Source organism: Rutidosis leptorrhynchoides, chromosome 6, assembly GCF_046630445.1.
Source record: "Rutidosis leptorrhynchoides isolate AG116_Rl617_1_P2 chromosome 6, CSIRO_AGI_Rlap_v1, whole genome shotgun sequence".
Lineage (NCBI taxonomy): Eukaryota > Viridiplantae > Streptophyta > Magnoliopsida > Asterales > Asteraceae > Rutidosis > Rutidosis leptorrhynchoides.
This window is the reverse complement of record NC_092338.1, coordinates 284,235,978-284,249,356: the sequence shown is the minus strand read 5'-3', so window position 1 is coordinate 284,249,356 and position 13,379 is coordinate 284,235,978.

Below are 13,379 nucleotides of genomic sequence, written 5' to 3'. Positions count from 1 at the left end.
TATACCGGGTTCCGTCTTCCCGAATATTAAGATGCTTCTCCGATCCTTTGGGTATTTCATCATTTAAATTTCCCTCTTTTAAAACTCCTTGTTGCGCCTCCTTTATTTGAGTAGTAATGTTATTATGAATCATTATATTCATAGATTTTACTCGAGTGGGTTCTCTATCCTTCCTGCTCAAGGCATCGGCTACCACATTTGCCTTCCCCGGGTGGTAACGAATCTCAAAATCGTAATCATTCAATAATTCAATCCACCTACGCTGCCTCATATTCAGTTGTTTCTGATTAAATATGTGTTGAAGACTTTTGTGGTCGGTATATATAATACTTTTGACCCCATATAAGTAGTGCCTCCAAGTCTTTAATGCAAAAACAACCGCGCCTAATTCCAAATCATGCGTCGTATAATTTTGTTCATGAATCTTCAATTGTCTAGACGCATAAGCAATCACCTTCGTTCGTTGCATTAATACACAACCGAGACCTTGCTTTGATGCGTCACAATAAATCACAAAATCATCATTCCCTTCAGGCAATGACAATATAGGTGCCGTAGTTAGCTTTTTCTTCAATAACTGAAACGCTTTCTCTTGTTCATCATTCCATTCAAATTTCTTCCCTTTATGCGTTAATGCAGTCAAGGGTTTTGCTATTCTGGAAAAGTCTTGGATGAACCTTCTGTAGTAACCAGCTAGTCCTAAAAACTGGCGTATGTGTTTCGGAGTTTTCGGGGTTTCCCACTTTTCAACAGTTTCTATCTTTGCCGGATCCACCTTAATACCTTCTTTGTTCACTATGTGACCGAGGAATTGAACTTCTTCCAACCAAAATGCACACTTTGAAAACTTAGCGTACAATTCTTCCTTCCTCAATACTTCTAACACCTTTCTCAAATGTTCACCGTGTTCTTGGTCATTCTTTGAGTAAATAAGTATGTCATCAATGAAAACAATGACAAACTTGTCAAGGTATGGTCCACACACTCGGTTCATAAGGTCCATGAACACAGCTGGTGCATTAGTTAAACCAAACGGCATGACCATAAACTCGTAATGACCGTAACGTGTTCTGAAAGCAGTCTTTGGAATATCATCTTCTTTCACCCGCATTTGATGATACCCGGAACGTAAGTCAATCTTTGAATAAACAGACGAGCCTTGTAGTTGATCAAATAAGTCGTCGATTCTCGGTAGTGGGTAGCGGTTCTTGATGGTAAGTTTGTTCAACTCTCGGTAGTCGATACACAACCTGAATGTACCATCTTTCTTCTTGACAAACAAAACAGGAGCTCCCCACGGTGATGTGCTTGGTCGAATGAAACCACGCTCTAAAAGTTCTTGTAATTGGCTTTGCAGTTCTTTCATCTCGCTGGGTGCGAGTCTGTAAGGAGCACGAGCTATTGGTGCAGCTCCTGATACAAGATCTATTTGAAATTCAACGGATCGATGTGGGGGTAATCCCGGTAATTCTTTCGGAAATACATCGGGAAATTCTTTTGCAATGGGAACATCATTGATGCTCTTTTCTTTAGTTTGTACTTTCTCGACGTGTGCTAGAACAGCATAGCAACCTTTTCTTATTAGTTTTTGTGCCTTCAAATTACTAATAAGATGTAGCTTCGTGTTGCCCTTTTCTCCGTACACCATTAAGGGTTTTCCTTTTTCTCGTATAATGCGAATTGCATTTTTGTAACAAACGATCTCCGCTTTCACTTCTTTCAACCAGTCCATACCGATTATCACATCAAAACTCCCTAACTCTACTGGTATCAAATCAATCTTAAATGTTTCGCTAACCAGTTTAATTTCTCGATTCCGACATATATTATCTGCTGAAATTAATTTACCATTTGCTAATTCGAGTAAAAATTTACTATCCAAAGGCGTCAATGGACAACTTAATTTAGCACAAAAATCTCTACTCATATAGCTTCTATCCACACCCGAATCAAATAAAACGTAAGCAGATTTATTGTCAATAAGAAACGTACCCGTAACAAGCTCCGGGTCTTCCTGTGCCTCTGCCGCATTAATATTGAAAACTCTTCCACGGCCTTGTCCATTCGTGTTCTCCTGGTTCGGGCAATTTCTAATAATGTGGCCTGGTTTTCCACATTTATAACAAACTACATTGGCATAACTTGCTCCGACACTACTTGCTCCGCCATTACTCGTTCCGACACCATTTGTTCCTTTCGTTCTATTAACCCCTGGTCCGTAGACCTCACACTTCGCCGCGCTATGACCATTTCTTTTACACTTGTTGCAAAATTTGGTGCAGAACCCCGAGTGATTCTTTTCACACCTTTGGCATAGCTGCTTCTGATTGTTGTTGTTGTTGTGGTTATTATTGTTGTTGGGATGATTGTTGTAGTTGCTGTTGTTGTTGTTGTTGGGCCGTTTGTTGTAGTTGCGATTGATGTTGCGATTGTTGGGATAATTGTTGCGATTATTGTTGTAATTGCTGTTGTTGTTGTATTGGTGATTCTTATCACCGTTTTCCTCCCACTTTCTTTTGACTTGCTTCACATTGGCCTCTTCAGCAGTCTGTTCTTTAATTCTTTCTTCAATTTGGTTCACGAGTTTGTGAGCCATTCTACATGCCTGTTGTATGGAGGCGGGCTCGTGTGAACTTATATCTTCTTGGATTCTTTCCGGTAATCCTTTCACAAATGCGTCGATCTTCTCTTCCTCATCTTCGAATGCTCCCGGACACAATAGGCACAATTCTGTGAATCGTCTTTCGTACGTGGTAATATCAAATCCTTGGGTTCGTAACCCTCTAAGTTCTGTCTTGAGCTTATTGACCTCGGTTCTGGGACGGTACTTCTCGTTCATCAAGTGCTTGAATGCTGACCACGGTAGTGCGTACGCATCGTCTTGTCCCACTTGCTCTAGATAGGTATTCCACCATGTTAACGCAGAACCTGTGAAGGTATGCGTAGCGTACTTTACTTTGTCCTCTTCAGTACACTTACTTATGGCAAACACCGATTCGACTTTCTCGGTCCACCGTTTCAATCCGATCGGTCCTTCGGTTCCAACAAATTCCAAAGGTTTGCAGGCAGTGAATTCTTTGTAGGTGCATCCTACACGATTTCCTGTACTGCTAGATCCAAGGTTATTGTTGGTATGTAACGCAGCCTGTACTGCGGCTATGTTTGAAGCTAGAAAAGTACGGAATTCCTCTTCATTCATATTCACGGTGTGTCGAGTAGTCGGTGCCATTTCCTTCAAAATAGTTAAATGGAACAAGTTAATCATACAGAATGTTAAGAGTAGTTAATAGTATTTCGTAGCATAATATGAACTCATTTATAAAAGCTTTTTCTTCATATTAGCGTTTTATAAGTTTAAATTCGGGTAGTACCTACCCGTTAAGTTCATACTTAGTAGCTAATATACAATTCAACTACTACAATTCTATATGAAAAACTGATTATAATAATATTTCGCGTTCAAACTTTTATACAATATTTTACAAACTTACAATACCGCTTATTTTACATAAAGCATGAAATATAGCACACAATAACTTTGATACAAGATAGTTGTGAAGATAATTCTAGCTAGTACACAAGTCGTTCAGCAAAGGCAATAAAGACACGTAATTCATACGTCCAGAAACAAGTCATGCATTCTGGTTTTACTAGGACTACTTCCCATCCTTGGTCTTGTGCAACATAACCGTTATGGCCGTTGATAAGACAGCGTGTTGTAACGTCATCAAAGGGACGAGGGTTACGTAATGTCCAACAGTCCCGTAACAATCTAAAAACCTCATTTCTTACCCCAATTACCGACTCCGTCACTTGTGGAAACGTTTTGTTTAATAGTTGTAGCCCGATGTTCTTGTTCTCACTTTGGTGAGAAGCGAACATTACTAATCCGTAAGCATAACATGCTTCTTTATGTTGCATGTTAGCCGCTTTTTCTAAATCACGAAGTCCAATATTGGGATATATTGAGTCAAAATAATTTCTTAACCCGTTGCGTAAAATAGCATTTGGGTTCCCCGCAATATATGTGTCAAAGTAAACACATCGTAACTTATGGGTTTCCCAATGTGATATCCCCCATCTTTCAAACGAAAGTCTCTTATAAACCAAGACATTCTTGGAACGTTCTTCGAATGTCTTACAAACTGATCTCGCCTTAAATAGTTGTGCCGAGGAATTCTGGCCGACTCTAGACAAGATTTCTTCAATCATGTCTCCGGGTAGGTCTCTTAAAATATTGGGTTGTCTATCCATTTTGTGTTTTTATACTGTAAAATAGACAAGAGTTAGATTCATAAAAAAAAAAAAAAAAAATACTTATTAATACAAGCAATTTTTTTTTTACATATATCATAAAGCATAAGCACACTATATTACATATATTACACCATACGAATACAACTATCTTATTCCGACTCGCTTGTTTCTTCTTCTTCGGTTTTGGTTCGTTTTGCCAAGTTTTTAGGGATATATGATGTTCCCATAATACGAGCCGTCGTGATCCACATTGGTTTAGAAAAACCTGGTGGTTTAGAGGTTCCCGGGTCATTGTTACAACTTAGGGACTTCGGGGGTTGACGATACATATAAAGTTCATCGGGGTTGGAATTAGATTTCTCTATTTTTATGCCCTTTCCCTTATTATTTTCTTTTGCCTTTTTAAATTCAGTTGGGGTAATTTCTATAACATCATCGGAATTCTCGTCGGAATCCGATTCATCCGAGAATTGGTAATCCTCCCAATATTTTGCTTCCTTGGCGGAAACACCATTGACCATAATTAACTTTGGTCGGTTGGTTGAGGATTTTCTTTTACTTAACCGTTTTATTATTTCCCCCACCGGTTCTATTTCTTCATCCGGTTCCAATTCTTCTTCCGGTTCCGATTCTTCTTCCGGTTCCGACTCTTCTTCCGGTTCCTCTTCGGGAACTTGTGAATCAGTCCACAAATCATTCCAATTTACATTTGACTCTTCATTATTATTAGGTGAGTCAATGGGACTTGTTCTAGAGGTAGACATCTATCACATAATATCAAACACGTTAAGAGTTTAATATATCACATAATATTCATATGTTAAAAATATATAGTTTCCAACAAAAATGTTAAGCAATCATTTTTAAAGAAAACACGGTCGAAGTCCAGACTCACTAATGCATCCTAACAAACTCGATAAGACACACTAATGTAAATTTTCTGGTTCTCTAAGACCAACGCTCGGATACCAACTGAAATGTCCCGTTCTTATTGATTAAAAACGTTCCATATTAATTGATTTCGTTGCGAGGTTTTGACCTCTATATGAGACGTTTTTCAAAGACTGCATTCATTTTAAAACAAAACATAACCTTTATTTCATCAATAAAGGTTTAAAAAGCTTTACGTAGATTATCAAATAATGATAATCTAAAATATCCTGTTTACACACGACCATTACATAATGGTTTACAATACAAATATGTTACAACAAAATAAGTTTCTTGAATGCAGTTTTTACACAATATCATACAAGCATGGACTCCAAATCTTGTCCTTATTTAAGTATGCGACAGCGGAAGCTCTTAATATTCACCTGAGAATAAACATGCTTTAAATGTCAACAAAAATGTTGGTGAGTTATAGGTTTAACCTATATATATCAAATCGTAACAATAGACCACAAGATTTCATATTTCAATACACATCCCATACATAGAGATAAAAAATCATTCATATGGTGAACACCTGGTAACCGACAATAACAAGATGCATATATAAGAATATCCCCATCATTCCGGGACACCCTTCGGATATGATATAAATTTCGAAGTACTAAAGCATCCGGTACTTTGGATGGGGTTTGTTAGGCCCAATAGATCTATCTTTAGGATTCGCGTCAATTAGGGTGTCTGTTCCCTAATTCTTAGATTACCAGACTTAATAAAAAGGGGCATATTCAATTTCGATAATTCAGCCATAGAATGTAGTTTCACGTACTTGTGTCTATTTTGTAAATCATTTATAAAACCTGCATGTATTCTCATCCCAAAAATATTAGATTTTAAAAGTGGGACTATAACTCACTTTCACAGATTTTTACTTCGTCGGGAAGTAAGACTTGGCCACTGGTTGATTCACGAACCTATAACAATATATACATATATATCAAAGTATGTTCAAAATATATTTACAACACTTTTAATATATTTTGATGTTTTAAGTTTATTAAGTCAGCTGTCCTCGTTAGTAACCTACAACTAGTTATCCACAGTTAGATGTACAGAAATAAATCGATAAATATTATCTTGAATCAATCCACGACCCAGTGTATACGTATCTCAGTATTGATCACAACTCAAACTATATATATTTTGGAATCAACCTCAACCCTGTATAGCTAACTCCAACATTCACATATAGAGTGTCTATGGTTGTTCCGAAATATCTATAGATGTGTCGACATGATAGGTCGAAACATTGTATACGTGTCTATGGTATCTCAAGATTACATAATATATAATACAAGTTAATTAAGTTATGGTTGGAATAGATTTGTTACCAATTTTCACGTAGCTAAAATGAGAAAAATTATCCAATCTTGTTTTACCCATAACTTCTTCATTTTAAATCCGTTTTGAGTGAATCAAATTGCTATGGTTTCATATTGAACTCTATTTTATGAATCTAAACAAAAAAAGTATAGGTTTCTAGTCGGAAAAATAAGTTACAAGTCGTTTTTGTAAAGGTAGTCATTTCAGTCGAAAGAACGACGTCTAGATGACCATTTTAGAAAACATACTTCCACTTTGAGTTTAACCATAATTTTTGGATATAGTTTCATGTTCATAATAAAAATCATTTTCTCAGAATAACAACTTTTAAATCAAAGTTTATCATAGTTTTTAATTAACTAACCCAAAACAGCCCGCGGTGTTACTACGACGGCGTAAATCCGGTTTTACGGCGTTTTTCGTGTTTCCAGGTTTTAAATCATTAAGTTAGCATATCATATAGATATAGAACATGTGTTTAGTTGATTTTAAAAGTCAAGTTAGAAGGATTAACTTTTGTTTGCGAACAAGTTTAGAATTAACTAAACTATGTTCTAGTGATTACAAGTTTAAACCTTCGAATAAGATAGCTTTATATGTATGAATCGAATGATGTTATGAACATCATTACTACCTTAAGTTCCTTGGATGAACCTACTGGAAAAGAGAAAAATGGATCTAGCTTCAATGGATCCTTGGATGGCTCAAAGTTCTTGAAGCAAAATCATGACACGAAAACAAGTTCAAGTAAGATCATCACTTGAAATAAGATTGTTATAGTTATAGAAATTGAACCAAAGTTTGAATATGATTATTACCTTGTATTAGAATGATAACCTACTGTAAGAAACAAAGATTTCTTGAGGTTGGATGATCACCTTACAAGATTGGAAGTGAGCTAGCAAACTTGAAAGTATTCTTGATTTTATGAAACTAGAACTTTTGGAATTTATGAAGAACACTTAGAACTTGAAGATAGAACTTGAGAGAGTTCAATTAGATGAAGAAAATTGAAGAATGAAAGTGTTTTTAGGTGTTTTTGGTCGTTGGTGTATGGATTAGATATAAAGGATATGTAATTTTGTTTTCATGTAAATAAGTCATGAATGATTACTCATATTTTTGTAATCTTATGAGATATTTCATGCTAGTTGCCAAATGATGGTTCCCACATGTGTTAGGTGACTCACATGGGCTGCTAAGAGCTTATCATTGGAGTGTATATACCAATAGTACATACATCTAAAAGCTGTGTATTGTACGAGTACGAATACGGGTGCATACGAGTAGAATTGTTGATGAAACTGAACGAGAATGTAATTGTAAGCATTTTTGTTAAGTAGAAGTATTTTGATAAGTTTATTGAAGTCTTTCAAAAGTGTATAAATACATATTAAAACACTACATGTATATACATTTTAACTGAGTCGTTAAGTCATCGTTAGTCGTTACATGTAAGTGTTGTTTTGAAACCTTTAGGTTAACGATCTTGTTAAATGTTGTTAACCCGATGTTTATAATAACAAAAGAGATTTTAAATTATTATATTATCATGATATTATGATGTACGAATATCTCTTAATATGATATATATACATTAAATGTCGTTACAACGATAAACGTTACATATATGTCTCGTTTCAAAATCATTAAGTTAGTAGTCTTGTTTTTACATATGTAGTTCATTGTTAATATAATTAATGATATGTTTACTTATCATAATATCATGTTAACTATATATATAACCATATATATGTCATCATATAGTTTTTTTACAAGTTTTAACGTTCGTGAATCACCGGTCAACTTGGGTGGTCAATTGTCTATATGAAACCTATTTCAATTAATCAAGTCTTAACAAGTTTGATTGCTTAACATGTTGGAAACATTTAATCATGTAAACATCAATCTCAATTAATATATATAAACATGGAAAAGTTCGGGTCACTACAGAAACCAACAAGAATAAGTATACAACTAGCCGATCGATCAATAAAATATCCTAGAGGGATAATGGAGAACATGCTAGTTAAAGTTGGTACTTTAGTATTTCCAGTAGATTTTGTTGTTCTGGACATGGAAGAAGATTCTCAAGTTCCTCTCATATTAGGAAGATCATTCTTAAACACGGCTAAAGCAATGATAGACGTGTTTGGTAAGAAATTGACCCTAAGTATAGAGGATGAGAGTGTTACCTTTTCAGTTGATAGAGCTATGCAACAACCGCAATCTGCAGATGATACATGTTATTATATTCAGACTATAGATTCACATGCAGAATTGTTAGAAGAATTTCCAGAATTACAAGGAACAGGAGAATGTTCTTTAGGAGAAGGAACTGAACTAATTGATGAAACTAAAATGTTAGCTATACTAATAGCTAATGGATATGAACCAACAACAGAAGAAATTCAAATGCTAAAAGAAGAAGACAGATATCGATATAAATCATCGATAGAAGAACCTCCGACATTAGAGTTAAAGCCACTTCCAAACCATTTGGAATACGCTTATTTACATGGTGAATCTGAATTACCTGTAATAATATCGTCTTCTCTTACTGAAAATGAAAAATCACAACTCATTTCTGTGTTGAAAGCTCATAAACCAGCCATTGCATGGAAGATTCATGATATTAAAGGAAAAAGTCCTTCGTATTGCACACATAAAATCCTTATGGAAGAAGGTCATAAAACGTATGTGCAACACCAACGATGACTAAATCCTAATATGCAAGATGTAGTTAAAAAAGAAATTATTAAACTGCTAGATGTAGGTTTAATTTATCCAATCTCTGATAGTCCATGGGTAAGCCCAGTTCAATGCGTGCCTAAGAAGGGTGGCATGACTGTCATTACAAATGAGAAAAATGAGCTTATTCCTACTAGGACTGTAACATGATGGCGTGTATGTATTGATTATAGAAAATTAAATGATGCCGCCAGAAAAGATCATTTTCCCTTACCTTTTATTGATTAAATGTTAGAAAGATTAGCCGGAAATAGTTACTATTGTTTTCTAGATGGTTTTTCTGGATATTTTCAAATTCCAATAACACTCGAAAATCAAGAGAAAACCACATTCACGTGCCCTTATAGTACTTTTGCTTACAAACGCATGCCATTTGGACTTTGCAACGCCCCTGCAACCTTTCAAAGGTGCATGATGGCGATTTTTCATGACATGATAGAAGAATGCATGGAAGTTTTCATGGATGACTTTTCAGTCTTCGGTGATACATTTGAAACATGTCTAGTTAATCTTGAACGAATGCTTATTAGATGCGAACAATCAAATCTAGTACTAAATTGGGAGAAATGCCATTTCATGGTTAAAGAAGGCATCGTTCTTGGACATAAAATTTCAAAGGAAGGAATTGAAGTGGATAGAGCTAAAGTAGATGTAATTGCTAAACTTCCACATCCCACCAATGTTAGAGGAGTTAGGAGTTTTCTAGGGCATGCCGGTTTTTACCGACGTTTCATAAAAGATTTTTCTAAAATTGCCACTCCTATGAATAAACTCCTAGAAAAGGATGCTCCATTCATCTTTTCAGATGAATGTATCAAATATTTTAATATTCTTAAAGAGAAACTCACTAATGCGTCGATCATGATAACACCAAATTGGAATCTACCGTTTGAACTAATGTGCGATGCAAGTGATTTTGCAATGGGAGCCGTTTTAGGATAAAGGATTGAAAAACGATTTCAACCTATATATTATGCTAGTAAGACGTTACAAGGAGCACAAACAAACTATACAACTACTGAAAAAGAACTCCTTGCCATTGTCTTTTCTTTTGACAAATTTCGTTCATATCTCGTTCTAGCAAAAACGGTGGTCTATACCGACCATTCTGCTCTTAGATACCTATTTTCGAAACAAGATGCTAAACCAAGATTAATCCGTTGGATCTTACTCTTACAAGAGTTCGATATTGAAATCCGAGATAAAAAGGGAGCAGAAAATCTCGCCGCTGATCATCTTTCTCGTCTTGAAAATCCCGAATTATAAGTTCTAAATGAATCGGCCATACAAGACAACTTTCCTGATGAATATCTATTGAAGATAGATTATAATGAAATTCCATGGTTTGCAGACTATGCAAACTACTTAGTATGTGGATTCCTTGAAAAAGGATTGTCGTACCAAAAACGAAAGAAATTCTTTAGTGATATAAAACACTATTTCTGGGAAGATCCACATTTGTTTAAAAGTTGTCCCGATGGAATAATACGCCGATGTGTATTCGGAGATGAAGCCAATCAAATCTTAAATCATTGTCATACAGGACCAACAGGAGGGCATTATGGGCCTCAACTAACAGCAAGAGAAGTTTATGATGCTGGATTATATTGGCCTACAATTTACAAAGACGCACACCTTCTTTGCAAATCCTGTGATGCTTGTCAAAGGGCTGGAAAAATAAGTCAACGTGATGAAATGCCACAAAATGTCATTCAAGTATGTGAAGTATTTGACATTTGGGGTATTGACTTTATGGGTCCATTTCCAAAATCTCATAATAATCTCTACATTCTCGTTGCCATTGATTATGTATCTAAATGGGCGGAAGCACAAGCTCTCCCAACTAACGATGCACGAGTTGTAGTCAATTTTTTAAAACGTCTTTTTGCAAGGTTTGGAACACCGAAAGCTTTAATAAGTGATCGGGGTACTCATTTCTGTAATAATCAACTTGAGAAAGTTCTTAAAAGATATGGAGTAACTCATAAAATCTCCACTGCATATCATCCACAAACAAGTGGACAAGTTGAAAATACCAACCGAGCTTTAAAAAGTATTCTAGAAAAAACCGTAGGATCAAATCCGAAGGAATGGTCCATTAAGTTGGAAGATGCACTCTGGGCTTTTAGAACAGCCTACAAAACTCCAATTAGAACCACACCTTTTAAACTCGTTTACGGAAAAGCATGTCATCTTCCAGTAGAAATTGAACACAAAGCATTTTGGGCTTTGAAGACATGTAATCTTGATTTACATGAAGCCGGACGTCTACGGTTAAGTCAATTAAACGAATTAGAAGAATTAAGACATGAAGCATATGAAAATTCCTTAATCTATAAGGAAAGAACAAAGAAATGGCATGATAAAAGAATCAGAAGTTCAAAAGATTTCAAAGAAGGAGACAGAGTTCTTCTTTTCAATTCACGATTCAAGCTATTTCCTGGAAAATTGAAATCAAGATGGTCTGGACCATTTATAGTCAAAGGAGTTTTCCCATACGGAACAATAGAATTAATAAATTCAAATGGGATTGAATTTAAAGTTAATGGTCACAGAGTTAAACATTACATACATGGTCCGATGGAAGTTGGCAATGAAGTTAATCATAATTTCACCACCCAAGAAAACCTTCAAAATGAAAATATAAATATGTTATCAACAACATATGAAAAATCAAAATTGGAATATAGGGAGGAGTCAAATTTGAGTGATGAAGAAGAATTCTTATACAAACCTCCCATTCCAAGAAACGAAGAAAAATGTGAACAAGAAGTTCAAATAGAAGTGAAAGAACCAAGAAAAGAACACCCGAAAAAGGTTTACAAACCAACTCGACTTATTAAGCAGGAGACCCGGGTGAATTTATCATTTCTTGCTTGCTTAATGATGGTGCTGTATATAATGGACTCGCAGATTTAGGAGCAAGTGCAAATATTATGCCTCTTTCCTTATACAAAAGATTAGGCATGGGTAAATTAAAACCAACCAAAATAGGTGTTCAATCATTTGACCAAACCATTAAACACCCGGTTGGAATAGCAAATAATTTACTTGTTAACGTGGGAAGTTTGACATTTGTTGCAAACTTCATAGTGATTAATATGGAGGAAAACCTTGATATTCCTCTAATTCTAGGTCGCCCATTTTTAGCAACCACCGAGAAATTCATTGATGTAAGAGAAGGTAGAATGACACTTAGGGATGGTGATACATTGATCACCTTTGTGAACCGAAAGTTTAGATCTCCACCAACCAAAACTGTTAGACCAATAAAAATGCATAAGTGTGGGGAAGATGAAGAAACACTTAATGATGATCCAATCACAAAGAATGCCGTTGATGATACGAAATTAGATGAACCCATTTTTAACAGTTCAACGAAGAAACTTTATAAACGGATTCACGATGGTAAGATTAAGGGAAACTTTAAGTTATGTAACCGATTAGTATCCAATTTATCGCCAAAAGAAAAGGCGATGTTAGTTGAATTTGTGAAAGTTACGGAGAAAATCAACAAATAGATTAAAGTAAAAGTCAAAGATATACAAGTTGTTGATGATTCAATTGAAAATAATGTTAATCACAATTTCAACTAAGTGTAGGGAGGTTTATGTATTTCTGTTAGAGTTAGATTTTTTGTTTTCGTGTAGTTCTCGAAAATGGAACCCGAATGGTCTTTCCCTAGCAGACCCTAAAGAACTAGTCTTCTCCCCCCATTCTGAATTTTTATTTTTTTAGGTTTTTACGAAATGAAGACTTCCTGTGAACTAAACCATGGTCTAATGCTACACGCTTTGATCACTAAACGTAATAATGACACACTTCCGAGTGAAATAGTATCATTAATCAGAGGTAAATTGGACGGAGTAAGAAAAGAATCCAGATGCGAAGATAATAAGTCACAATTTGGTAAAGGAAAATCAAAATCCGCAGCGAAAAGAAGAGCACGACACCTTGAAAAATGTCACAAATGCGGAAAATGGTCACACGAAGGTAAATGTTCAAATAATCAAACCTATTCAAACACCGAATTTGTTACTTTATGCAGAGACGGACCGTTCATATGTTTAGAAGAAAAAACATTAAATGCTCGAGGT